Source organism: Orussus abietinus, unplaced genomic scaffold (assembly GCF_000612105.2).
Source record: "Orussus abietinus isolate OABI.00-Male unplaced genomic scaffold, Oabi_2.0 scaffold258, whole genome shotgun sequence".
Lineage (NCBI taxonomy): Eukaryota > Metazoa > Arthropoda > Insecta > Hymenoptera > Orussidae > Orussus > Orussus abietinus.
This window is the reverse complement of record NW_019394414.1, coordinates 72,857-73,441: the sequence shown is the minus strand read 5'-3', so window position 1 is coordinate 73,441 and position 585 is coordinate 72,857.

Sequence of the window (585 nt, the reverse complement as noted above, 5' to 3'; positions counted from 1 at the left end):
GGAGGCTATGAGGAAGGTCTTGACACCCATGAAATTGGAATTGTTTAAAAATTTGTTCATAGGTATTTTTCAAATTTCTTTATTAGAAATTAAATTTCATGACGGTCAGAACCTTCTTTATGGCCTCCATATTCACGATGTAAAGTTTGAAACGATTCGGTACACACATTTCGGAGAAAACTTCCATGAAGGATCTACCCCTCGGATGCCACTTTCATATCCCCTTAAGTTGATGACAAACATTCTTTAACATTTTTAACATCTCCTACCAGCAAGTTCAGCAAACTCTGCGGTGATGAACTACCCATGACGACTTGAAAAAAAGAAATGGATCTTGTTAAGTCGTCCACCTAAACCTGCAAAGGGGCACAAAAGAACAGACAAAACAGAACATTGCAAAAAATCCAGGAAGTCTGAGATTAGACAGCGAATAAGTTACTAGAAGTCAAGAATATTAATGGTACATCGATCTGGTTAAATTTACTGAATTGATATTTTTCATATCACTAAGTACGCAAAAATATATTTAAATGTAGACTCGACAAAATGTAATCAAAATGATTGTTCGCCGTCTTTTCCCGGTCA